The sequence below is a fragment of the Culicoides brevitarsis genome, chromosome 3, assembly GCF_036172545.1.
Source record: "Culicoides brevitarsis isolate CSIRO-B50_1 chromosome 3, AGI_CSIRO_Cbre_v1, whole genome shotgun sequence".
Classification (NCBI taxonomy): Eukaryota; Metazoa; Arthropoda; class Insecta; order Diptera; family Ceratopogonidae; genus Culicoides; species Culicoides brevitarsis.
In genome coordinates, this window is record NC_087087.1 from 14,811,798 (window position 1) to 14,838,215 (window position 26,418).

Below are 26,418 nucleotides of genomic sequence, written 5' to 3' on the forward strand. Positions count from 1 at the left end.
CAAATTGATCCCTTAAGAGATCAATATAATCCCTCAAGAGATCAAATTGACCTCTTGGACCTCTTAAGGGTTCATATCAAAATGATCTCTTGACAGATTCAATTTTTTGGGTCTGCGGAAGAGTAGCTCGAAAGATGATCAGGTTGAACCCTTAAGGGAACAAAATGATCCCTAAAGGTATCAAAAAACCTTAAGGGATCAATTTGACTCCTAAGGGGTCAACCTGATCCCTTAAGGGATCAATCTGACCCGTTTTTCGCCCATAGGGTACAGAAACTCTGAGGATGAACTCATTCCAAAACTGGTAAGTTGAAACATTTTTCCTCATTGCATCCGCCTAAAAACCCTCATTCCTTTCGCCATAAAGTAAAAGTGTAAAAATGAATGAATAAGCTCATTATAAAAAAGACGAGACACGAGTTCGAGGTAAATACCCATTAAATTCCGAATTAAATCAAAAAAAGTAACAAAGGTCACTCACTTGAATAAAATGTGTTAAAAACACCCCAAAAGTGCTTCAAACTAACAAACACGATTTTTTTTTTCGCTGTGTGTTGTGAATGTGATGGAATGAATAAATGAATATAATTTTGTTTTATTAGGTTAATTTAAGCTTTTTCCTTAATTAAAAAAGTCAAGCAGCGGCATGGTGAAACCAGCAACAGGAACAAAAGCCCGAGAAATTTTTACGAGAGAGAGCGAAGGTAAAAGGAAAAAGGTGTGGATTGTTTTTATTTTGCGGAATTTTTCGTGTTTTGTTTTTGTTCTTTGGGCTAAAAATTTTGTTGGTTGGGTAATTAAATTTTTTCTTGACAATATTTTGATTGAAAGACTTCAAAAAATTTTTTTTATAAGATAGAGTCAATAAATTCTTTGAAAAACGTAATTGGCGAAATTCCTGATAAACAAAAGTTCATTAACTTATCAAGTTTTTTTTTGTCAATTACTTAATCTCAAACAATTTATTGACCTTAAACTTTGACCTAAATAGTAATTAAAAACAACCAATCCCGCCAGTTTGAATTTCTTATAAACCCTTATCACTGATAGGTTCACAGAGAATCAATAAAGTAAACAAGGACTGTGTTAAGAATTAACGCCTGAACCAATTAAAAGTTCATCGATTAATCAGCTAAAATTCAATTAAACCAGTCAGATTTTGCTACAAAAAATATTACGCAAAATAAAAGACACAAAAAAAATCAATCAACATTATTTGCATAGCAAATTTGATTTTTCCTGTAATGTCGTGACTTGCTAGAAAAAAACTTTCTATCTCTTGAAAATAACAAAGAAGAATTCAATTAACTCTTTTGTTTTGCAGGCACAGAACAAAGAAAATCCAAGACAAGGCATTTTCCATCGTGGGAGGTTGAAATAATTGTGTAAAATATTTATCCGTATTTAAGGTAACGAGTGTACTCTAAACTGTTTATTGTCCTCCAGCAATTTCAATCCCAACGTCTAGTGTTATTAATATTTATTAATTCAATACAAAAGACGCACATACACAAAAGACAAATCTTTGCTTTTGTATAGCCAACCCCTATTTTCCATTTATTATTATTCATGCAAATCAACGAGAGAAAGACAAAAAGTGGGTGAAGACAAATTTACGAGAAATCAGAATTTGCATTCAAATAAGCTCAATGTGTACCCAGAAGTACGAATGCTGTGACAAACGATAAAGTTTTTGATTGAATTAGAAATATGCTGTCGAACGTTTGAGTTTCAGGGGTGTAGCAACGAGATTTGTTGAAAGATTTTATCGGGTAAGTGCAATACTTGAAGTTCAATAAAATTTAGAAACACTTGTTTTATTTTTAATTTTTTCTTTATATGAATTAATTTTACAATTTTATAGAATTAAAACTGTTTCTATAGGTTGATATTTCAATTAAAAACAAATAAACTCAAATTGATGGAACAAGATGATAACAAGGAAAAAGATGAACTGGAAAAAAATATCAAAGTCAAAGTCTGGATTTCGTAAAAAAAAATCAATCGTTAAAAATTACCAAATACTTTATGTCTCCAGAGACTCGAAATCATGAAAAACTTTTCTGACTCCAATCGTGCTCAAAATTTACTGAGATCTTTTAGAAACCATTTGGGACCTTCTGGGAGAGCTGAGTGAATTTTGAGGGCGCCTGCTTGGGATGACAGGTAAAAAGCTAAGACCCATTCCCCGTCGTTTACTGAGAAAGCTTACGATTTCAAAGTATGAAGTACAATAGGACTCTTTAGAGACCGCGGTGCGAGCCATAATAGACCCTACCCCTATGTCTCCAGAGGATTATCAAAGCTTAACCATCATTAGAACTCAAGCCAATCGGAAATTCAATAACTTGACGATATGGCTAATAGACGAAACCACAAGATACTGGGAATCCGAAGAAAGAAGGCTGTCAGAACATGTCAATAGTTTTGTACCAAACAGATCTTTGACAAGAACAAGAGAGCTGATCAACATGAATATTACTCAAATTAGAGTCATAGTTGCTTTCCTAACCGGACATGCTAGATTGAATAAATTGATAAGTAAAATGGGTTATAGGAATTCAACAGATTGCAGGATCTGTCACTCAGCAGAAGAAACAGCAGAGCACATTTTATGCGATTGTCCATATTTGGAACACAAAAGAATGTTGCTTTTAGGTAGTACGAATGGCATTATGGATCCTGAAGAGTTTAGAGATTTATCACTGAAAAAAATACTTTCTTTCTTAAAGTGTCAGCACGGTTAAAAAAGAATATGGAACAGGTTAGGAAGAAAGAAAACCCATAGAAAGCCCTTTTTTATGTGCTTAGGTGGGTCATTATATAATCAACATCTACTTGACGGTTAGATTTTCGTCTCTGCTTAAAGTTTTCTTCAGACAAATATCTTAGAAATCAAACGATAAAAAAAAGTAAAGGTTAAAGATCATAAGACTTCAATTGGTTCAAACTTTCACAGTAAAAAATCCACGTCTCGCGCGGCGTCTCGCGGCGCGAGAAAAATGATTATGTGCGCGAGACGTGGCGCGAAAAAAAATTGATATTTTTGGCTTTTCTGAAGCAATGGTAGGTTTGCGGGCATATGTTTCTTGGTGAAAAATGATCTACTCGAGACAACGAACAATCCTAGTGAAAAAAAATTTTTTTGAAAAAATTTTGATTTTCGACCAAAAATTCAAAAATTGCTTGAAAATCATGAAAATCGCCAAAAATCGAAGTTGAGGTGAAATTTTTTGAAAAAATTTTTTTTCACTAGAATTGTTTGTTGTCTCGAGAGGATCATTTTTCGCCAAGAAACATCGCAAATTTTGCTTCAGACAAAAATATAATTTTCAAACGTGCATCACGTCTCGCGCCGCGAGACGCCGCACGAGACGTGGATTTTTTACTGTGTTGGTTAAAAATTCAGACTTTTGGTTCATACATTTAGAATTTTGATGTAAATCGGATGTAAATAAGATATGTCAAAGGTTAAAGGTTAGCTAAACAAGGTTAGATGCCTTTGAATTTATTATGCTGATGAAAAAAATTGTCAGCATATCCAAGTCTGCTGAAAATCTGAACGATATTTGATATAAGCAGAATTATTCTAGCTAAAAAGTTATTTTCAATATAGACTTCTTCATTATTTAATTACCTTTAAAATCTTCGAAATTAAAAAAACTCATAATTTTTAACTCCTAAAAGAACTTCGATAGCTATGAGTTATTACAGTATAATCTCCCAAAATGGGCAAATCTGAATTTGGGCATTATTCTGAAACCGGGCACTCCAATTTCTATGGATTTTCATTAAAAAAATTCAAGTTTTGAGTTTATTTTGAATATTTTAATAAAAAAATGGTTTGAAGTTATCTAAAATTTCATAAAAAAGGGTATAAACTACAAAACACTGTCTTGATGAATTCGAAGAAAATATTTATTTTTTTAAATTTTTCAAAGAAAACTATTATTTTTGTTGAATTTTTTTTCTAAAATATGAAATATTTAGCTAATTCATCAAAATTTCATTAAAAAAAATTCATTAAAAATTTTCTCGAAAAATTTGATATTTTCATCAATTTGGAGGTGCCCATTTTGAGAGATTATTCTGTATTCAAGGGCCCCATAACCTTGCTCCACGCCAATTTTACCTGTATTACATCCCTGACTACATAACTGATCTTTATATATTTTATGGGTTATGAGGTGATTGGTGATTGTGTGTAAAGACTTAATTCCAAAATCAAATCACAAGATAAATTTAATATACGTACCTCTAAAATATTTCCATTGTTGATAGTAGATATTTGTATCCATTTTGACAAAAGTTGTAGAAACATCCGGCCATTCGTAGTTTTTCTTTTAAGACACGATATAAATAAATAATTAAGCATTCATGATGTTTAACAACTTTTTTTTTGTATCTCCTTAACTTGTTAAGAGGCTTGTTACCCGTACTCGACACTTGATATATTTATTATTAACTATTAATTTATTATTTATATTTATTTTTATGACACTAAATCTCTGCAACGTTCACGTTTTATTTGTAATTTTAAATCCCATTGTAATCCTTTGATTGTCTCTTTATTGTTTTATCCGCTGCTTATCTTATCTTCGATGTTAATACTGCAAGTTGAGCGATAATGCTGACAAGTAACCAACATAATAATTTGTTTATTATTTTATTTTATTACAAACGTCCTTTTTTCTTTTTGTCTTTCGCTCAACAACTTCACTTGCACAACTTGCTGGGTTTCTGTTTTGCTTGTTATTGTTGTTATTGATTAAATCAGTTATAATTTGCTGTTGTTGAGAGTGGGTAAAATGTAATACCATGTCATGTACAATGTTTACTTTGTTTTAATGTTTCTGCTGCTGGTTTGCTTTAAGGAACAATCATAACAATCAATGAAGTCTGGAAATAAATGAAAAAAAAAATAACAGGAAACTGAATTATTAATTGGCAATTAATGAAAGTAAGTAGTTCGAGGCGGATTTTCAATATTGGAATTGACGTTCCATTGTCTCTTGTGTAATAACTGGGGAATGTTTGATTAGAATCTCAATTTATTAATTTTTAATTAAGAGGTTGTTACAAAGGTAATAACCTAAAAATGAAGTTTTTCATGATATTTATTGATTTTTTTTATGAGTTTTTAATTTTTTTCGACTTTATTGACTTTTCAATCAAAATTTTGAACAAATAGATTTCCTGCAACATTTTCAATTAGAGAAATTAATTAATAATTAAGTAAATATTTGAATCTTGAGTAACCTCAATAGTTTAATCTCCTCAAAAGCTCTTAATCTTATCTCAACATATCATGCCAATCGATAGTCAAACACTCCATTCTCATATTCGGTCCGAAATTAATTCCTGGAAATCAACTATTCAAACTAAAAGCCAATTTCAAGTCAAAAGAAAAACAAAATGTCAATACAATCATCATGATTGATGTACTCCGCATTCATTTTGCATCACTTCTAGCTAATTTTGTGCCTGCTAAAAACTTTTTGCCAAGAAATGTCCTTCACTCACTTGTCTATAAATAGCCTTTTATATTTTTAAATACTCATCACAAAATGTCTAAATAACTCATTCTAGAGTGCTTTTTAGAAATTTTCCAAGAAAATTGAAAAATCTTCATGAAGGGAAATTGGGTAAATGAGATGACGTCTAAAAAGCAACAGAAGCTTATTCAAACTTTTTTTTCCACTTTTGAAGACTATTCACATTCAATGCAGCAGCGTTTTTAAAGAGCTTTACAATTGAGTAACGTAAAAGGTGTTTTAAAAACTTTTTTTTATCTCTATAGTAAAATGTGTAGTAAATGTGATGTTATTATAGTAATGGAAAAAGTAGTTGTACTAAATGAAAAGGTGAAATGGAAAAGAGAAAGGCTAAGACAAAGACAACAATTTTTTTTTTGAAATTATAGAAAAATTGATTTTCAAATTTTTAACGGAAAAGTTTTTGAATTGTAATTTAAGAATTTTCAAATTTAATTTTGTAAAACAATTTTTGTAAAACAAAACTATGTCAAAGGAAATTTTTTTTTTTCAGTTTCAATTTTTTGGCAGTTTTGAGTTATAAAATGATTAAAAATGATAAATTAGAGCCCTCTGACAAATTTTTATCCATTTGGAGCAAGATTTGACAAAAATTGCTTTGACACAGTTTTTGACACAGTTTTTGATTTAGTTTTGCTCTTGATTTAGTTTTCAAAACAAAACTATGTCAAAGGAAATTTTTTTTTTTAGTTTCAATTTTTTGGCAGTTTTGAGTTATAAAATGATTAAAAATGATAAATTAGAGCCCTCTGACAAATTTTTATCCATTTGGAGCAAAATTTGACAAAAATGGCTTTGACACAGTTTTTGACATAGTTTTTGATTTAGTTTTGCTCTTGATTTAGTTTTCAAAACAAAACTATGTCAAAGAAAAAAATTTTTTTCAGTTTCAATTTTTTGGCAGTTTTGAGTTATAAAATGATTAAAAATGATAAATTATAGCCCTATGACAAATTTTTATCCATTTAGAGCAAGATTTGACAAAAATGGCTTTGACACAGTTTTTGATTTAGTTTTGCTCTTGATTTAGTTTTCAAAACAAAACTATGTCAAAGAAAAATTTTTTTTTTTCAGTTTCAATTTTTTGTCAGTTTTGAGTTGTAAAATGATAAATTAGAGCCCTCTGACAAATTTTTATCCATTTGGAGCAAAATTTGACAAAAATATGTCAAAGAAAAAAATTTTTTCAGTTTCAATTTTTTGGCAGTTTTGAATAAAATGATTAAAAATGATAAATTAGAGCCCTCTGACAAATTTTTATCCATTTGGAGCAAAATTTATCAAAAACTGCTTTGACACAGTTTTTGATTTAGTTTTGCTCTTGATTTAGTTTTCAAAACAAAACTATGTCAAAGGAAATTTTTTTTTTCAGTTTCAATTTTTTGGCAGTTTTGAGTTGATTTTTTCTTTTTTTTTTCATTTTAAATTAATTTTTAATATACCTGTCTAAAAAAATTATTCGTAAAATTTGGAAATCGCCTTTTCGCTAATTCAAACAGAAAATTGAATTTAAAATATTTTATCATATTCCAACTACCTGAACTACTTTTTCTTTTACATAAAACAAAAAAAAATGTTACTGCTTATTTTTACAAATAAAAAAGAACTTTATTGAGAACAAAGATAAGGAATGAAGGTCGTCGGTCTAAAATGCACGAAAGTGTTGGCAAGGATAAAATATTTGTTTTAACGATAAATTTAGCAGCCGACCAAAATTTAAAAGCCGCATCAAAAAGCAAAAACCACACACAAAAAAAAAAGATCTTGCTCAAAGATACAATGATGGCTCACTATCATCAGCATCATAGACTAAACAACAACAACAACGCCGCTTCACTCGTAACTCATCGTTTTATCATCTTTCTCTTATTTTTTTCAATTTTCCAGAAAATTCTTTTAGACTTTTTTTTGTCGTCATTTTGTTTTGTGTGAAAATGTGTAACAAAGTGTATCAACGACGACGACAAAAAATAGCAAAGTAGAGACAAGATTCAAAGAAAGAAGCGAAAAAAAACTCATTTCACTCACTAATGGTTTTCCATGTACATCATTACCTTACGTAATATACGAATAATAGCGAGCGCGTGTGAACGAAAAAAAAACTATAGCTTCTATTTTATCATTTATATTAAAATGTGTTAATCTTGTCCTAGTTTTTCATTTTTTTTAGTCAACGAGCGGCGTTGTGTGTTGCTTATTATAAGCCGGATGTTATTGCAAGGTATTTAATATTTCAAGATTCATTTTTTTATGTTTTTTTCATTCTTTCTTCTTTCATATTCTCATGTGATTTGAATGCCGAAGCTTCTTCATCTCGTTTTTTTTTGCTTCCTTTGTGTGTGTTAATATCTACAAAGTGGTTGTTTGTTTTCTTAACTGTGATGGGAATTAAGGCAAAATTTTAAAAGAAAATTATTTTTTATAGAAAAATTGTTTATAGCTCAAAATTTTTCATTTTGTGAAAAAAAATATTTTTTTTTCTTCAAACTTTAAGTAAAATTTAATTTTTTTTTTAATTTACAGAAAAAAACATTTATTAAGTTTAATTTTTATTTTTCATAAATTAAAATTCAAAAAAATTAAAAAAATAAAATAAAAAAATAAAATAAAAAAATAAAAAAAAATAAAATAAAAAAATAAAATAAAAAATAAAATAAAATAAAATAAAATAAAATAAATAAAATAAAATAAAATAAAATAAAATAAAATAAAATAAAATAAAATAAAATAAAATAAAATAAAATAAAATAAAATAAATAAAATAAAAAAATAAAATAATTTAAATTAAAAATTAAAATTTAAAATTAAAATATAAAAAAATGAATAAAATTAAAAAAGTTGATATTTAAAAAAAATAAATATTTAAGTTAAAAAAGATTTAAAAATCAAAAACCTAAGAAAAAATTTTTCAAGTTCATTAATTGTTCATGAAAAATAATTAAAAAACTTTTTTTTTAATTAAAAACAATTTTTTCAGATTTTCTTTGAAATATAACTTCCACTTGTGAAAAATAATGAATAGAAAAAAATTCATCTTAAAAGCCTTTGTTCATCAAAACAACTAAATTCTAAGAAAATATTGCATCGTTTTTCATCATTTTTCATCCTTCAAAGCATTCATTATCCCTTTTTGGAGTGTGGGAAGAACGAACAAAAAAAAATAAAGTCATGGAACTAATACCTCACTATTAAATGCAAAAAACCACAAAATTACACGTCTTAATTACCCGTCAAAATTAAAATTCTGCCATTATCCCCAGCGTTCCTTCGTAATTTATTTAATATTAAAGCGATTACAACAGACTTATTAAAATTAACCAGGTAAGGCGTGGTTCGTTGGCATTATTTCGCAACCCGGCAGAGCAGAGGTAGTAATGTATATTCATAAATTAAATTCAATTTACATCGGATTAAATCCTGTAATGATAAAATTATTAGGGTTACACATGATAAGCTTTGTCGTTACTTGTCTCTGACGAAAAAGGAAACCCAGAAGACGAAGACGAAGAAGATGACGAAGAGAAAAAAAAAGTGAGTGACTTACTTATTAATTTACCGATGATGATGACGATGATAAGGAGTGACGGTATCTTGTCATCCATCATTAGAGACATTTTCAAGTGGTTTTTAAAGGGATTGATTTCTTTTCAGTTAAAATATTTTTTTCTTGAGCGAAACTTTATGTGTGTGGTTTGGATTAGAGTAGATTGAAACCTTTTACTTTTCAATTTTTATGAAAATCTTCGACTTTTTTTAGGAAGAAAAATTACTTATTTTATCCTGTGGTCGAAAAATTTATCAAGTTAAGCCCTTAGGAGTTAATTTAACCCCTTAAGTGAGTTTCTTAACTCCTCAAGGGATTAATTTAACTCCTTTCAAGGAATCAATCTGATCCAGCTTTAAAAGGTTAATTTGACCTCTTTTGAAATTTGTCATCTACAGACCCAAAAAAGCTTTTAACTTCTGAAGGGGTCAAATTGACCTCTTCAAAGGGTATTTATTTCGTGGGTCTGCAGATGACGAATTCCAAAAGAGGTCACATTAACCTTTTAGAGCTTCAGGGGTTAAATTGACCTCTTTCGGACCCCTAGTGAGTCCCTTCAAGAGATTAATTTGATCCCTTCCTTCAATAGAGAAGTTATCGAGCTTCTTAAGGGATCAAATTAACCTCTTGAAGGGTTACAAGGGGTCCAAATTCTAAAAGAGGTCAATTCAACTCCTTTACAGAAATCTATCTGATCACATTAGAGGTGAAATTGACCTCTTTTGGATCCCTTGTTGACTTCTTTAAGAGGTTAATTTGACCCCTTGTGAACCCCTTTAAGAGGTTTATTTGTTCCCTTAAGCCTTAAGGCGTTAGATTGATTCCTCCAATAGGGAATTAATCTAGCTTCTCAAGGGATCAAGTTAACCTCTTAAAGGGGTTAACAAGGGGTAAAAAATTTTAAAGGTGGTCAAATAAACTTCTTGAGAAAAGAAATTGATTCGCTAAGGAGTTAATTTAACCTCTAACATATTTTTTTAACTCCTAAGGGATTTACTTGAGTTTTTGAGTATTCAATCTGATCACATAAGAAGTTAATTTGACCTCTTTGGGACCCCTTGTTAGCTCCTTCAAAGATTTAATTTGATCCCTTAAATAGTTAAATTGATTCCCTCTTAGAGGAATCAATCTAATGTCTTAAAAGGGATCAAATTCTTCTGAAGGAGTTAACAAGGGGTCCAAAAGAGGTCAAATTAACGTCAGGGATCAGATTGAATACTTAAGAAGTTAAAAATAATCCTTCAAGAGGTTAGAAAATTAATTAAAGTGGTTAAATTAACTCCTCAGGGCTTTATTTCATCCGTTTTCCATCCAGATGCCACAAAAAGTAAAATAAAAAGCGAACAACGAACTAAATAAACAAACAAGAGTCGTCAAACAATTTGTTTTTCACTTCGTGATACCACACTGTCACCTCCGGCACAATTTAGTCGCTTTTTTGGCGTTTTATTTGGGCGTGCTTTGTTAAACAACCTCATACGCAAAAATGATAATCACTAAAACTTATTCAAGAGAGATAAAGAGAGAAAAGAAAAAAAAGAAAAGAATTGACGTAATTTGATAGAGAATGAAAGATAAAGTCAACCTTTATCACTGGTAATAACGTGATGGTGATGGATACTGATACCATTATTATTATTATCAAACGAAGAACCACACACAAAAAAAGAGAAAGGACTTGTAACAATTCGAGTTACAAATTTACTTTCCTTCGTCTTTTTATTATTCCCACACACACTCACCACCGAAACATTAACCCTGCTGGAGGTCATCATAAAAGATGTTTTCTATGTTTAGTTATTGTTACGTCGTTGGATGGATTATTCAAGTTTTTTTTGTGTCTACTACAGGTTTTGTTCTCTTAGGCTGTCGTTCGTTCTTTCGTTCATTCATTTATTATTAGGGTGTGTTTCTCCGTGAAATAATGTCGCAAAAATATAAATAAATAAATTCTTATCATATATTTGTCTTTGTGTCATTTGTAATGGCTTTAATAGAGGTAATGATGGTGAAAATTGCACTTTTTTGAGAATAGTTTGATTTTTAAGAATTATTAAAATAAATAAAAATTAAATTAAATTATAGAAATTTTTGACTTAAATTTTTAAAAAAAGCATAATTTTAATTAATCTTAAAAAAATTATTTTATTTTTTTTTTAAATAATAAATAAATAAATAAAATAAAATAAAAATAAAAAAAAATAATTTGCATTAAAATCATACAAAAAATATCTAAACTTGCTCAAATTAATTAATTAATATAATTAAAATTATTTTATATAATTAAATAGTTTATAAACTAAAAAAAAATTAAATTATATAAAAAAACTTAATAAATAATTAAAAATTAATTAATTATTTTTTTTAGTTAATTTTAATTTTTTTTTAAATACTTTTTTTGTTTTTTATTTTTTAAAATAATTAATTAATTAATAATATAAACGAAAGTTAATTAAATGTTAAAAAAATAATTTTCTCTTAATACTTTAATTTAAATATTAATTAATTTATACCAAGTTTGAAGAAAAAAAAAAATTTCACTAATTTCAACTAAATTTTCTTCGTTTTTTCTTTTTCTAAATTTATTATTTTTTTTAAATAAATTTATTATAATAAAAATTAAAATAAATAAATTAATTAAATAATTAGTTAGAAATAATTTCAATGTGATCAAAAATAATTTTTACTTTTGAATAAATTTAAAAAAAAAAATTTAAATTAAAAAAATTTAAAATTTTTGATCTAAAATAATTTTTGTCAATTAAATTAAATTAACTTATAAACTTAATTAATTTTTCAACTCAAAAAAAAAAAAGTTTTATTAAAAAAAATTCTCAAAAATTTAAGATTTAAATTTCTTGGAAGAAAAGATTCAATCTTCACCCTCATTACGCAAAAATAACTTTTAAGGAAAAAAAATTTTTCTGGGGCAAAAATCATTACTACTTTTTCCTTCTTTTAGTAGTTTATCTTGTTCCAGTCACTTTCAGGACAATGATATGGGTACCAAATATATTGACAACCTCATCGTTTACCTAAAAATACAAAAAATTTTCTCAAAAAAAAAAAAGAAAAGTTGGTAAAAACGAATAAAATAAATATTTTAATAGACAAACATCATGCTTCATGAATAATATCATAAATTTTAATTTTGTCGAAAAAAATAAAATAACTCAAATAAAAACGAATGAACGAACGACATTAAAACTCTGGCACGTTCAACTTCAAAAAAAAAATTATTTCATTTGTTTTTTGTACTTTTTTGGGGAGGTACTTCATCTAATGTCGGTCGTGTTTCCATTTCTATTCTGGAAAATTGAGAATTTGTGACCGTGAATACCAAAAAAGTATAAAAAGGGAAAAAAGTTTTTTTTTCTGTGTGGCATTTAATGGCACAAATTAGACAGCCATGTCTCTTAATTGCTCGGGATTTTCTCGTATAAAGCTGTGTTTGTTTAGTTTAATTGACGCACCGTTTGTCAAAGAGGGTCATTTTTTTTGTCCATGACCTCTTCAACTTTCCAATAGTTAATAATTTATCAAAAAAAAAATTTTTTTTAACTTTTTCAACATTTATCCACGTCATTTTATTTCATTTTCCGATAAACGTCTATTGGTTTTTTTTTTATTTTCTCTTTATTGTTGCTCGAATTGTTACAAAATACATGAAAACGTGTGTTGTGAATATTTATCAGTAGTGTACGACTCCCGGCAATAGACGAGGAATGAGGTGGCATGAGAATGGAACTTTTTTTTTCCGTGCATGTGAAATATATTTTGTGTGGGCTCACACAATTTCACACACAGAGACAAAAGTTTAGGGAGTTAATGACGTCAGCTAAAATCCGGGAAAACTTTATCGCTTGACGAGCTACGAACTACGAACAAAATGGTTAGCAAACGTGGTTAGAATAAAAACTTTTCGACATTTATCATTATAAATGTAATAAAAAATAGTGAATATTCTCACCGTTGTTACATCACAAAACCCGTCGCTTACACAACAAAAAAAATGGGACAAAAATTCACAACAAAAAAATTCTTTTAACAAAAAAAAAACCGACCCGATTTTTATTCAATTGGATTTTTTTCTGTGTAAATTGTGCGTTTTTGAAAAAAAAGTACTAGACAGCATTATTTTGCAATCATCGATTGCTTTGCTTTTTGCATTTATTGCGACCAAATGTTGCTATAGGAATGAAACATTTTAGCAACATTGAATTTCCTGCATGAGGGTAAAAAAAAATCCTTTCAGTCGGTCAATTGATTCTTTCGTTCGTTTGTTTGGATATGTAACATTTTTCTGTGCCGTTTTTTTTAACTGGAAATAAAGTTGTCTTTATGAATGATACGGGCTGTCATGTCTTTTGAACTTTTTAATTTGTGTCTTTTTAATTAAGAATTTTTAATTGGTTTCATTAAATTTATGAATATTCTATTAAAATTATTATTCCAAGAAATAAAATTCATTGAAAAAAAGTTGTTTTCTTGTTTTTGAATATTTTATTAAGTAAAAGGCTTTTAATTTAATATTTATGATGGACCCGTAGATTTGGTTCTACCATAGAGGTGAAAATTTTGAATAAAATTAAAAAATTTTAGTAAAAATTCCTTTAGTTTGATTAAGTCAAATTTTTAAACTTAATTTTTAAAAAAATAAAAAAATATACCTAGGTATATATTTTTTTATAAAATTTTATAGAAAAGCTAAAAAATTTTTAACTTATTTTTTAACTTTAGCTGAAGTCAACAAAAATTTTGGGTTACGCTTTAGTCAAACTTTTAATTTTATATGATCAAAAAAAATTTTAATTTATGAAATAGTTTTAATTTAAAATTATCATTAATTAATTTTTTAAAAAAATAACATAAAATTAAAATTAATTTTAAAAATAATTATTAAATTATTTAAAAAATTAATATAAAAATAATTGAAAAGCAATGTAGAAAAAAAATAAAAAAAAATAAAAAATTTTTAAATTATTTTTAAAGAAAATAAAATAAATTAATAATAAAAAAGAAAATTATTTACTAAATGTAAAAAAATAATTTTCTCTTATTATTTTTATTTAAATATGAATTAATTTATATCGAGTTTGAAGAAAAAAAAAATTCACCAATTTTAACTAAATTTTCTTCGATTTTTCTTTATTTAAATTTATTTTTTTTTTAAATAAATTTATAATAAAAAAAATAATTTATGATTTATTAATTTATTATAATTAAATTATAAAAAAAAACTGTGATCAAAAATAAATTTTACTTTTGAATGAATTTTTTAACCTTTTTTTTAATAAAATCAAATATCAAAATTTTTAATCTAAAATTATTTTTTTTTTTCAATTAAATTGAATGTACAAAAAAATAAAAAAAAAATTAATTAAACTAAAAAAAATATTTTACAAAAATTTAATGAAAAATTAATAACAAACAAAATTAAATTAAAAAATTTTAATTAAATAAAGTTATGCAATAAATTTTACATTTCTTACAAAAATTTATTAGCTTTTAAAAATTTTTAATACAAAAATAAGTACTTTTCTTATAATTCTTAGCATTGAAACCTTGATAAAACTTAAAATATTAGAAAAATCCTAAATGAAATTCGTAAAGTAAAATTTGAGTTATTGCGTTACAAAATTTGTATGGATTCTCAAATAATATTTTATTTTAATATTTTTTAATTAAATTTTTATTAAAAATTAAACATTTTTACATTTATCGTGGAAAATTTCTTCATCAAAAATATAAATTTTTGATCTTTTTTTTAGTAATTCTACGGATTCCCAATTTTACGAGAAATCAATTTCTCACGAATTAAAATTAAATAAGACAGAACGAAAACATTGAAATCCTATAATATTAAAATAACTTGACGTAATACAAAAAAAATTGTAATTTAATCGGAATTTCATTCAAATGCCTAATTCATTGAAACACGTCTAGACCCAAGTTTTTTTTTTAATAAAATTGCTTCAACTCGATTCATTTGCACCTTTAATTTCGTGAAAAGGACTCTACATTGATTTATTTGAGCAAAGTGCTCTCATTCATACTAATTTCATGCGTTGTTCTGTTGCGGGTCTTTAATTCAGATTTTCATGTTTTTTTTTTTGATGTTCCAGGTATGGAGTGTGAGACATAAAATCAAGATAAATTGGGTACAAAACACTTGTTGCTCTCCGTATTCCGGTAAATCTCTCGCATTAAATCATGATTTTTTTTTTGCCGAAAACGTGCGTTCATGTAGGTCGACTTTGTACATATTTTTCTTCCTTCTGTACTAAAAGCAGCTACAAATTAACTTTGTGCCTGGTAAATCAATTTTTTGGCAAATTTTTGTGTTATTTATGTGCCAGAGACTTGCCAACCAGGAGCAGCGCATCATCTGTCGGTGATGTTAATTTAAATGAATGAATAAATATTTAACACGCAAAAATATGGATCGAGCGAGTAAATATTTGGGAGTTAAACAAATTTTTTCTGATATTGATTTGTATGTTGCGCGAGGAAGGACGTAGCACGTGTTAGTTACTACAAAAAAAATCCTTGAGTTGGCATGAATCGAACAGTCATCAGATATCCATCACCCTCTTCCTGTTTGGCTTTTCCGATTTATTGTGTGTATCACCTCTTCCTTCTTTCCTTATTTTATTTCGTTTAATTTTTTTTTTTTGCATTTTCAATAATTTAAAAAAAATTTTTTTTCGTTAAAAAGTCAGTCAGTCAGTTAAAAAACAATTAAAAAAAAATTAAATTAAAAATTAGAAAAAAATATTTCTCACAAAAATTTATGAAAATTTCAAAATTCTCTTAAAATTAAAAAATTATAAGCAAAAAATAATTTAATTTAATAAATGAAAATTTAAGGAGATTTGAGAAAAATCAGAAAGAATGAGTAAAAAATTTAAAACATTTGAGAAAAAAATGAAAAATTTTATGAAACATTAAATTCTTTGAGAAAACATTTTATAAAAAATTGACAAAAGTTATGATTTAAATAAATTAAATTTTTTTTTAATTTTTTTCTTTAAATAAAATTTTTAACAAAAATTTCAGAAAAATTTTGAAAATTTTTTTAAATTGTAGCAAATTTCAATGAATTTCAGTAAATTTCATAAAATTTTAATAAATTTCAGTAAAATTTCAGTAAATTTCAATAAATTTCAGTAAATTTCAATAAATTTCAGTAAATTTCAATAAATTTCAGTAAATTTCAATAAATTTCAGTAAATTTCAATAAATTTCAGTAAATTTCAGCAAACTTCAAATAAAGTTCAGCAAATTTCAATAAATTTGAACAAAATTTAGTAAATTTATTAATAATTAAGATAATTTGTTAAAAAAGATAAAATTACGAAAAATTTTTACAAAAAATCTAAAATTATGAAAAGTCGAGAAAATCACAAAATTTCAAGAAAATTTCCGCAAAACTTAACCAAAATGCGATTCTTAATTTTATTTTTCATTCATCGACAACTTTTGTATCACCTTTTCTCATTTTTTTTTCCATTTCCACAGTATTTTCATATTCAAATATAAAACAAATTTTATTTTATTTCCGTTTATATTTTTTCTGTACAGTACACTCATCATTGTTCAGTTCATTTCTTTTCATTGCTCGACTTTACTGTCATGCTGCTTTGCCACTATGCTTGTAGTTAAAATGGAAATTATTTATTATTATTACTAAACCTCAGTAAAAGGCACACACACACACAAAGCTGTCATCATAAGTCAAGTCGTCGTCGTCGTTCGTTGTCGCTTCGCCACGCACAATAATAATAATGAGTGACGGCACAAAAAAAGTAATTCAAATTCAATTAAGGGGCTCGTTTTGTGTCTTGTGCAAAATTATAAATGATTAAATCAGTGGCGCTCTTTTTTTTCTGGTTTTTTCGCATGAAAAAATCATTTTTATAAGCAAATTCATTAGCGCGATTAAGTTAACAAACAACAACTGTCCAACGACATTTACGACATAATATAAATCATTTGGGATGAATTTAATCATTATTATTATTTTTATTAACATATTTTAACGACGTGCGGTGTTTCGATAGAACGAGGCGCACGTATTTTTTTTGTTTAAAATAATAAATAAACATTTTCTCGTTGGATGTCGGTGTAATTCTGGCGATTGAGAAATTTATATGGATTTTTTTTTTATTGGTGAAGAGTAAATATTTTATAAACACAAATATTTACAAAATGTCTTTTGAATTTTTTAAATATTTTCATTGATGGACATTGTTTTGTTTTGTTTTAAAATAAATTTTTGAAGAAAATTGCGAAAGCTTGTCATTTTTTATAAGATTTTGAATAATTGTTAATAAAAACATTTAAAAAAATAAAAAATAAGGCGTTGCTTTAAAAATTTTGAATAAAAGTAGATAAGTTTTAAAGTCTTTAGTATAAATGAAGTACGAAGATCTTCAATATTATTTGCCAAAAAGACAATTACATAAAATAAAAATTTATTTATTACATTACTTAAAATAAAAAATAAAGCAACGCCTTAAATTTTTGAACAAAAAGATGTGTTTAAGCTCAGAGAACTCTTATACAAGGAAGGTAAGAGCTCAATATTAAGTAAGAGTATTTCAATTGAATTACTAGATTAATTACTTAATATGGCTTGAAAATCTATTTCTAAGGCTTCGCTTTAATTTTTTGAAATATATAGAAGTAGAGGTAGTAAAACAAGAATAAACTTAGGGATTTTTAATGTTTTCTGACAGGATTGTAAGATATTAGATAACAATTTATTAATTTATTGAATACTATTCCATTTTTTTTTTTTTTTTTTAAATAAAGCAACGCCTTAAATTATTATAGAAATAGATATAATCAAGCTCAAAGAACTTAAATTCAAGGAAGTTAAAATTTCAAAAAACATTTCAAGTTAATTAATAAATAACATCGAGTTGACTAAAAATAGTTAAAAATCAATTTTTGAGGCGTCGCTTTAAATATTTTAAAATTCAAGTTAAGGTAAGTAAAAAAAAAGAATAAACTTGAGGATTATTTGAATCTTTTTCTGTCAGAATAAGGGGATATTGGAAAATATTTTATTATATTGATCAAATATTAAATAATAATTTTAAAAAAGTAAAGCAACGCCTTTTAATTCATTTTGATATTAAAAAATTACGTTTTATCATTTTTTTAAATGCCAATTTTACTTTAAATTTTTAAAAAATATTATTAACAAAATTTAAAATAAAGTAAAGCAACGCCTTAAAATTAATTTATAATTTTTTAATTATTAATTTGACATCAATTTTTTCCTTTAATTATTCTTTTTTAAAATTTCAAATGTAAGAGCTTTTTGACAGAACTTTTAAAAGCTTAAAATAAGGAAACAAGTTCTTCTTATAAAATATTTTTTCCTTCAAAAAAATTTTAAAATTTATCTTCTTAATGTTCATTCATTTCAATTTTTCCCTCCAATAATTTTACAAAAACTTTACATTACTCGAACATATTTCAACAACTAAACCAACACATAATTTCCCACGAAAAAAAAACCTTTAAAAGCATGATTTATTCCGCACTTTATTTTTAAATTCTCCTTGACACTCAATTTTCTCAAAGTGTAACTACAACAACGAAGACGCTATGGTTCCGCGTAAAATTTATCGTCGGCAAGCAAATGCGATATATTGATTTAACCGTTGCATAAATATTTTATTAAGCAAACATTACAACTATTCTATGCGCTCTACTTAGTCTCGGGGTAACAAGTTTCCACACACACTCACTCACGATGAAATATATTTTTTAATCAAATTGCTTTCATTGATCCTCGATATTGTCACTTTTGCTGCATGTGTTTGTGGAGACAATGTCAACTGTATTTATATTTTTTTTTCGTTCGAGAGCAACAACGTTCTTTCTGTTTACATTCCGTTGAAAAGTGACATTGATTGTGAATGAATGTCGATATAATGACAAAAGGAGAGCAAAAAAAAGTTGGGTCGTGTTGATTTTTATTATTATTTTTTATTTTTAGTCTAGCAAACCTCCCATTTTGATGATTCCGATTTTTCATATGTGAACTTTTTTATTTTTTGTGATTTATTTCGAATATAATGGCAATAAATAAAGAAGAGAAACCACTCTGATTGAAAACTTTTCAGGCATTTCTTGAAACTTTTTCACGAACATTTTTCATATTTAAGTATTTTTTGTGCACCATAAGAGTATGTGGATCACGAAACATCTTAAGATTTTGAATAATTTTAAAACTTTGCACTGTTATTAAAAAATTTGTCGTCATCGAAAAGTTTTGCTTCGAAACTTTGACAACGTACTTCCTTTCTCTGCCTGAATTGCAATGAAAAAGTTGAATTTTTGTTTCAAAAAAGGTTTATTGCAACTCTTTCGTCGTCAGCATCATCTTCCCTAATCCGTCCTGAGACAGCAAAAAAAAATAATAGAACCAGAAGGGAAGATGAGAAAAAAAAATAAATTCTATTTACGATCGAACACTGATGAAATTTATTTGATATCGTGCCTGTTTTCGCTCATCCTCTCTCTCGTCATCTCTTTCGACGTTATTACGATTATTACAGCATTGAAATACTTTTATCGAAATCTGCGAGATAATATTTTTTTCCCTTCCGAGTGTCATGTCACGACACACGAATTCTCCTCCGCGTCATAATGTTCAATCATGAATAAAAGTTCCAATTCAATTTGTGTCTTGTCTTTATTGGAGTCGCGTTGTCTATCTCGTTATTTTCTTTCCGTCTTTGCTTTCTTTCTCCTTTTTTTGTTGTGCGTGCCTTGTCCAAGGAGGTATACATTACAGAGGATTAGAGGCGTCATCATTAAATGGTTTATTAGATAGTTTTATTGTTTACTCGAGTTGTTTACCGCACTTGTGTTTTACAAGGGCACGACACAGAAGAAGACCTTTTGACCTTTATCCGGAATTTTGTTATTTAAATTGGTTTTGCGAAAGAATTAGTCAAGCAAATTTATGCGTTTTGGGTTTTTTTTATGTCAAGGTTACAAGAAAATGTGTTTTAATTGGGTTTTTGGTTGATTTTAAATTTTTAAGGCGACGCCTTAGAGTTTTTTTTTATGATTTCAGTAACTTAAGTGTCATCTATTTATACGATTGGGGGCTTTATTTTAATTATATCTAAAGTTTTTTTTTTAAATTACATTAAACCAATAATATTTCTTTTGAAATATCTAAGGCGTTGCTTTACTTTTTTTAATTTTTGAGTCAATATGTTTTTAAAATTTTATTCAATTTTTTTTTTCTTGTAAGCAATTCTTTAATTTCTTGTCGTTTAATTGCTTCAATTTTTATTTAATTATTTTAATTTTATAAATTGTTAAAGCGTCGCCTTAAAATTTTTTTTTAGTATTTAACAATTTTAGTAAATTAAATGTAATTTTGTCAATCTAGAAATTTATTGAGGTTTAAACTTATTTTAGTTAATTTGTTGTCTATTTAAACAATAAATTATACCAAAGAAGTTTCTTATAAAGTTTGTAAGGCCTCGCTTTACTTATTTTCAAATAAAGACTTAGGTATAGCTTGATATTTTTAAGTTTTATTCAAGTTTTATTTCTTTTCAGCAAAGATAAAAACAATCCATAGAGCTCTTGTCGTTTTATTACTGAAATTTAAATTTCGTAAATTTTTAAAGCGTCGCCTTAAAATTTAATAATTGATTTTAAACCATATTTGTTAGTTTATTTTTGAATACTAACTTCTTTCAAAAACTAACTTTACTCCTTTGTCAGTTTTCTTTAACTTTTTCTTCTTATTTTAAACTTTTATGACTTTAAGGCGACGCCTTATAATTTTTTAATATTAGATTTTGCTAATTTTTTTTTCTTCTAAAAGCTCAAAACAACTTTTCATGCTACTTCTAAGAACTGTTCATTTAAGAAGATGCCTAATAATGAGCTATTTTCGCAAAATGACTCAATATGATTGAAACCCATTTTCATCATGATGAATCACTTCTTAGACGGAAAAAGTCTACTTTGTTTGTTTTATTTTATTTTTTTTTCTCTTTAAATCACCATTCATGACAGCGTAGAAAAATTGTTAAATAAACGAACGAGTGTTCAGGGAATTTCATCGCTCTGTCCATAGCAGTCTTCCCATCTTCTTTGAAGTAAAATTAAAGTTCAAACGTTATTATTCCTCCTTTTTTTGCTGCTTCATGGAATTACAGATGCATGATTTTGACGGACGAGAAAAGTTTTGAGCATAAAAAAATTATCCTAAATATATACTTTTTATTGCTCATTTTCTATCTCTTTTTATTTTGTTGCGTCTTTGCGTCGAATTGAAGGCTAAATTATTTTATTTTCCAGATTATTAGATGATGTTGTCATGCAACGACGATCAAGAGTCACCGCCACTCGAACATCCAAAAATAAACAAAAAAAAAAAAAAATTCATGAAAATTTTTCCATCTTTTTTCACGTTCAATTACTTGATGTACTCGAGAAAAAAAGCAAGAAAAATAAAACAAAACGGAAATATATTGAATCCCTTTTTCATTTCGTTTTTTTATGATGTTTTTATAGAGCTTTAGGCGAACCTTAACTAACATATCGCGGAAGTAAAAATAAAAAAAAATACGAGAAGAAGAGTACGAATAATAAGTAACACATTTTTTACTCAAAAAAAGAATAAAGAAAGGGAAAAAAATAATGAGGAGCGTGTGTAATTTTCTTCCGCTCCTTGCATCGACCAAGAGAAGAGCGAAAAAAAAACATTTATTAAACACTTGACACTTGCTTCTTTTTTTTCGCGTTTAAATAAATATTTTTTCATACGTCGTCGTCGTCTGACATTGACACATTTTCCTTCTTCCAACCAACCAGCAACAACAACAACCACGATGACAGTCACAAACATGTCCTGTGGAATATTATCATCATTACTTGGTGAAATGTTGGCAAAAATAAATGAGCTTATGTGCCACGCAAAACGAGACAAAATACGTCGAAATGAAATTTAATTGACTCAATCAATTTTTCTCCTCTCTCATGTCGAGTTTTAATGTTTAACCAGTCGTCTCCTTTATTTACAACTCATTAATGTTGTAAATTCTTCGTGTTTGCCTAAATTTAATAAATCCAATATTTGGATGTCTAACAAACATCTTGACATAAAAAACAGCAGAAATTTTTTTTCATGCTGCCATCATCGCCGTTTTTTGACGTTTTCGTTTTTCTCCTAATTTTACATGAAAATATCTTCGAATAGCGAAAAAAAATGTATTACAGGTGAAAAAAAAATTGTTATTTGGAGTGACGTCGACAAGATATTTTTGTGAGTGAGTGATGTTTTCAAGTTTAAATTGATTGGATAAATTATAAAAAAAAATATGTATAAAAATAAAAATGAAGGAACTGTCACGAGCATCTCCATTGTTATGGCATTTCAATTTTTTATTAGAATAAAAAGGCGTTTTTCTGAAGTCTGAGATTTTTTTGAAAATTTAATTTAAAAAAAAAATTGAAAAATATGGTTAATCTTATATTTCAAAATTTTTAAAATGTAAAATTATAAAAAAAAATCGTATTTTTTGTAAAAATAAAAATGAAGGAATGGATTTAAATTTTTTATTAAATAAAAAAAAAAAAAAAATTGATTTTAATTTTATTAAAAGGATTTAAATTAAAATTATTTAATATTAAAAAAAATTATTTATATTAAAAATTATTTATTAAAATTTATTAAAATTTATTAAGTTTATTAAAATTATTAAAATTTTATGAAAATTATTAATTAAATAATAATTAAATTTTTGAGTTATATTAATTTATTTAGAATGACACAATTTGTTAAATTTATTTTTTTAAATCTTGAAAAAATTAAAATGATTTTTTATTTAAAAAAATAAATTAATAATTCTTTAATTAAATTTTTAAAAAATTTAATTTTAATTTTTATAATTTTATTTTAATTTTAATAAAAAACAATAATTAAAAATATGATGAAAATTTAAAAAAATTATTAGGTACATAATTTTATTTATTAAATTATATTAATTAATTAAATGATTATTTATTAACTATTTTATTAATTTTTTAAAATTATTTTATTTTATTTAATTAATTAATTTGATATTTTTTTCATAAACTTCAGAAAATAATTTTTTAATAGTTAAATATTGAAAGAATTATTTTCACGAATTTAAGAAAAAAAAATCTGAAACTTTTAAAATAATTTTAAAAGGAAACGAAATTCATTGAAAAATGAACTTAAACCGATTCGTAGCCACAAACAATCTTTCACAATCTCATTTTCTATGAATTCAATTAACTACTTGTGACTTTTTGCACTCTCCAAACACTCTGTGAAAGGAACTACTTAGCCAGACGAGCAAGTAAATAATGGAAAATATGTAAATGTTGTTCGATGCTCTCTTTCGAAAACTACACATGCCGAAAATTCTTAAAGATTTATGTTCATTTGAATGCCATCACATTCAATGAATTTGTCTAACATATTCACACTCCCATTCTACAAATGTATAAATTTTATGGTTAAATAGACATTTCTTGTCCGGAGTTTCTGAATATTTTCAAAATGTGTGTTAACCTACTTGAGAATATTGGATGCCATTTAAGTGCTTGAATAAAACATTTTTCCTGTAAAAGTTGCCCTTTAAATTTCACGAAGAAAATAAAAAAAATAATTTTAGAGAAAATGTAGGGATTTCGCATGTCAATTAAATACTATTAAAATAAAAAAAATGCCACGTGGCATATTTTTTCTTTGACATAAAATTTAATTTTTAACGCAGATTAAAAACTAGGCAAACTTTGTCTTATGGTCCTTTACAACTTTGAGTCATTATTTACACCTGTTAGACGCACTAATTTAATTATATTATGTAAATGTGTGTCGTCTTAAAGACATTTGCCAGTGCGGTTCAAAAAAGTTTTCGGTGTCATGTCCCTTTTTATTTTTTTTCCTCATTGTTTACTTTTCACTCGTATTGCTGCGGCGTGAGTAATATAGAAATATCATTTCCATCAACAACGCAAAATAAAAATGTAAATATTTGAAGGATCAAGCAGCAATTTTCGTTGGCCCTCCGTTATAATTTATAACCACAAATTAGAATATTTTGAATAATTTGTCGTCTAAATGAAAAATTTTCAAAACTTTAATAACATAAAAGCTTGTTGTTGTTATGGTACACACATAACGAATAGGAAGGCCTGCCATCCCATTTACATTACACAATAAATAATGAAACAATTTTCCTGGCTGGCATACACGAGAGGATAAAATTCACTGATGTAGGCGTTAGAGCATTAAAAGTACTTATTAAACAATTAACTCGGTGTCTCTCCGTAACTAAATGCTCCTGTATGCAGGGAGGCGTATTCTTCGAAAAAAAATTAATTTTGCATAAAATGTGTTAGATTGTGGAAGGTTGTTGTTTTTTTTCTCAAAACCGCAAATGTAATTGTCAAGGCGAGGCAGATGCAATGAGGAGAAACGTTTCATATTTCATCTTGATTGATTTTTTTGATGAATTCCCAATGGGGAGGAAAAAGTGCTCGTGATGGATATCGATTTTCTGTTCATTAGTGTTGGAGATGAGTTGTTAATAAAACATATAAAAAAATGAGTATCTAACTTTATAGAACTTTATGTCGCGGTATGCTGTTGAAAATTGATCCTATTCGTTTTATAGAAGTCAGAAGTTTTTTTTTAGGTTTCGCCATGGATGAGATGATTTTACTTTTATAAGAGGTATGTATTATTAAAAAGTATTTTTGAAAATTTTTCATTTATATCTAATCTTACTAACATATTCCTAACGAAAAACAGAAAAAAAATGTTTTTTGGTAGTCTGATGGTTAATACGAAAGTTGTATGATTCGGTAACAATTTAAAGATTCACGCTTTCGACAAATTATTTTTCTTACGTTTGAACAATTCTTAAAGGTAGTTGTCTCTTGTTGGGTCACCAAAGATTCTATAGTGGTCTGCATAGAAGTAAGTACCCTCCCATTGCTTGATGACTATTTGCACCTGGTCTAGCCCAGCTATATCTAGTTCAATTATGTCATCCATGATTGAGTTGACACGAATGGCTTCGACTGCCTTGTACGCAGCCTAGTACTTTCTGAATTCACGACATCTTTCTGGGAGCTTCTTGTAGTTCTTAAGCAACGAAGAGCTTATTCTGTATGCAAACAAGGATACGATGGTGGTTTCTAATCCAAAGGTCGCGGGTTCGAATCTAGCAAGGGATGCCATTTTATAAGCCGAAGGTCATAAATTTTATGCTTTCGTTTTATGCTTTAGTTTCGAAAATGTCAATTAAAAAGTTATAAAGTAGTTTAAAAAAAACTGTACTATTAAAGTTTTCCTGTTGATGATATTAGAACAGTTAAACCGATTCAGTTAAAGGCACTTAACAATAACTTCTGGATCTTGGAAAAGATAGTTTCATAGTTGCTTATTGTTGTTCGTGACAATGATCCAAGATATCTACTACACGTGCATTGCAATATCCAAATGACATCACTTAACACTTTTGTTTAAATTCCTCCTCTTAGATCAAGTCTAAACGTGAAACATTTTTCATTATTGTCTCGTCCTTATGAAAGTTACTCGGAATATGTCTTCGTCATTATTCTCTTACGCTTCATAGAAAAAAAGTTTCATTAAAAGGAAAAATGGAAAGAAAAAAAAGGTAAAACAATCTCATTTGTCTTTTTTTTCCTTTCTCATCGATGAACAAGTATTTTAATTTGCGTAATGCATTTTTGCGTTAAATCCATTGATGTATCTCCGAACGGCACGAACATGATTAATCACGACTGGCTGAGCGAAACCTTATCTGGATCAATGACAAGCAAGTAAGTACCTACTCGTCTAGCAAGAATTCTCTGATGATGAAAGAAAAACATAAATCGCCGATGATATCCAGGACAAGTTTAGTCGTCAACCCAGTTCTACTTGGATGTGTTTTTATAAATAATATTATCTTTATTTATCTCTCTCGTGTGTTTCTTATCTCTTCTTTGTGCCGTCTATGGATTGTGTGTTTGAAGGAAACGTGTGAGAAAAAAGGACACACTCAAGACGCAGCGTTGACAAACAGATCAAGGCGTTGCGTTCTTGTTGCTGATGGCCCTTGGCGCAAAATAAGTTTTGCTCTCTCTCTCTATCTCCTGCTCTTGTTTCCAATTGTCAATGAACGTTTTCTCACACATTCTTATCTATTCAATTTATTTCTTTGCACCGCACTAACCTTACTCCGACACTTTTTTTTTACAATTTCATTCTCTCTTGCACTACATTGA

At 27.0% G+C, this 26,418-nt stretch overlaps 1 protein-coding gene across 1 annotated transcript in view; it reads right to left on the bottom strand.

Moving 5' to 3' along the window:
- Positions 1-26,418, bottom strand: part of LOC134833726 (BAG domain-containing protein Samui) — a 161,206-nt gene that overhangs the window by 54,612 nt on the left and 80,176 nt on the right. The window lies entirely within an intron of this gene.